The 2500-nt window shown below is 50.0% G+C and overlaps 1 protein-coding gene across 1 annotated transcript in view; it reads left to right on the top strand.

The window, feature by feature from the left end:
* LOC125947999 (protein D3-like) overlaps positions 1 to 2500 on the top strand; it is a 348887-nt gene that overhangs the window by 176233 nt on the left and 170154 nt on the right. The window lies entirely within an intron of this gene.

Genomic DNA, 2500 nt, shown 5'->3' with positions numbered 1-2500 from the left:
GCGGGAGGTGGCGTTGCGATGTATGCAATGTAACGGGCATGCAGCAGCTCGTGGCAGGCAAAGACGAACTGGGGACGGTGAAAGCTTTTAAGCCATAAATTAATCATTTCCAGCCGCTGGTCCGCTGGTGTAGCATGTGGCTGTATGCAAGTCCGGTCACCGCGGCGCTGGCCTGGTGGCAATTTGGTTAGTTAGTCTGGAGTAAAACAAGGCCCCGTCGCTTACGAAATGGGCAGCGTTGCAGCTGCTGCAACCTTACAATGACACTCGCTCGCTGGTTCGCTGGTGTGGAAGCGAAAGGAGATCTAACAGGATCCACCGATGAGTTGGTCAGAGTGACCATCATCATGGAAGGGCACCGCGCGCTGTCCTACGATCTAAAGATGATCTAGACTTCAACCGGCACCCTCGATGAAACGATTGAAGTCAGCCGCAAAGGTGCAACGCTGGCCCAATGCAACTCTGTGGAGGGCCAACGCCGGCGGGCCCGTACAATTATACCACCCCCACCCACCACCCCCCTCCCTGGCGGGTGCATAAAACGGACATTAGAGTCATCGCCGTTGAGTTTGACGGTGGACATGGTCGCACGTCGGTTGCCCCCTAATCCATTACACTAAAAATGACATTTTTAACGGCCACCGTCCCTTTACCATCGCCGGTCAGTGAATTCACGGGCCCGGGGATTAGACCCGGGGGTTGATGATCTCGGGCGGCCGCCTGCGCGCTTCGTCGGGGAATGTTTTGAAAGTAACACATATTTCTCGCATAAAACGCGGACCGCTCGCGGCATCAAAGGCGTTGACGTTGAAGAAAGTTCCAAGTCCCGAACACCCGGGACTCATCATCATCATCATCGTCATCGTGGTCGTCCACAGCGTGCGGCCGGTTCCCATCTCATCCATCATCAAATCAAAGTGATTCGCTAGTTAACACCCTGGTCTTCGCTTTACATTCTTCGCACCTCTGCCACTGCCCTTCCATTCCAGTCGTCGCTCCAGCAACCACCAAGGGGTTATGATCCTGCGCATTACACAACGGCGCTCGGTTCGGTTCGCTTTTGTTGTCTTCAGTTTTTGATAGACTGTCCGGTGTCGGACGGCGGGACCGGGACCTTCGAAGGGCTGCCTCTCGGCCCTCTCAGACCAACCGGCAGCTGGAAGATTCCGCGAAAGTGTAATAAACACGGCTGGAGCTGGGATTGGGACCCTAGACTGGGGCCCTGGGTCACCGCATTCAAGTGGCAACCATTGTGCATTGTGTGGAGTGTTGGGATGTAAAGTTTGGAGCAAGAACGGCTCCCCGAATTCCGCCGGTCACAGGGATTTTGATCGTTTCACCCTCACTCCACTTCTACTCCGGGACTCCTCCACAGCTTCTGGGCTGTCACGAGCGGAGATGCAGTAGCCAGAGCCAGTCAGTCAGCGAACCAACCAACCAGAGGATGATGAGGGCTGAATGTTGCTGTTGCATATGACTGTTGACGCTGTAAACATGGCTCCCTCCTGCACGCCTAAATAGGCTTCTTGTGTTGATCGACCCTCTTCAGGGGTTCGGTTTTTCGGGGGGAGATGACCGCTCCGTTTCACGACGCGTTGCATCGCATTTTTCTGGCACGCTGTGAGGAGGGAGGGGCCACCGTCAACCATATAAACGGGAGGCCGAATTGAAGTGACCAGAAGAAGCTGAACGGCTGACAGTAACGCTTCTGTTTGAATAACTTTCTTTATGATGCGCGAAGGAATTTGCTGCCTTTGATGTCTGGTGTCACAATCCCGGCCGTCGGTCGTGGGGGCGTGTAATGATTTGGGTGGCACCCGGGCGCATAATTCCCGGGGATAAATTCCCGTGGTTTCGGTTTGATCGGTGAGGACGAGGGAAAGATTTAAATGTTTCTTTGCTCGCGGGTTGAGTGTTAGTTTATGTAACATCTGTTAGTTAAAATGCTATTGTTTGTTGTTGCTAAATGACACTTTTCACTATTACAGAATCTACTTTATTTTCTTGTAATTCATTCCTATTTTAATCGTACTTTAGTTCTAATTTAATTTTTTCCTTTAATCAATTCTAACTCTCTCTAGAAACTTACGAAATAGGATAAATATCGATGTACAAAGAACCTTCATGATGTCGGTTCTTCCATGCTCCTGATGAGATTTGGATTCTGTGAAGAAAAGAGGAAGACTCCTTATCTGCGTTCGAGAGGAGAATTCTCAGTAATGAGAATAGCAGACGACGACTCAACCCGCAAAGTCTTCTTAAACTTAGTACATGGACAAAGATATAGTGGTAGACAGAACTTGAAATTGCACGACAGTATCGACTCTGATTCGTGAACAATTTGACTGATATTCTGGAGGACATTTAATTGCGAGCTGGGATAGAAACTTCAAGGACTTCAGGAGGCCCAAATCGATCGTCAGTCATAGCACCAGATAAGTATGTAAGTGCATTGCTTAATATTTATATTTTATATGTTTTGTTTGAAGCTTTTGCATGT

Source organism: Anopheles darlingi, chromosome 2 (genome assembly GCF_943734745.1).
Source record: "Anopheles darlingi chromosome 2, idAnoDarlMG_H_01, whole genome shotgun sequence".
Lineage (NCBI taxonomy): Eukaryota > Metazoa > Arthropoda > Insecta > Diptera > Culicidae > Anopheles > Anopheles darlingi.
This window is presented reverse-complemented; position numbering and strand designations above follow the sequence as displayed.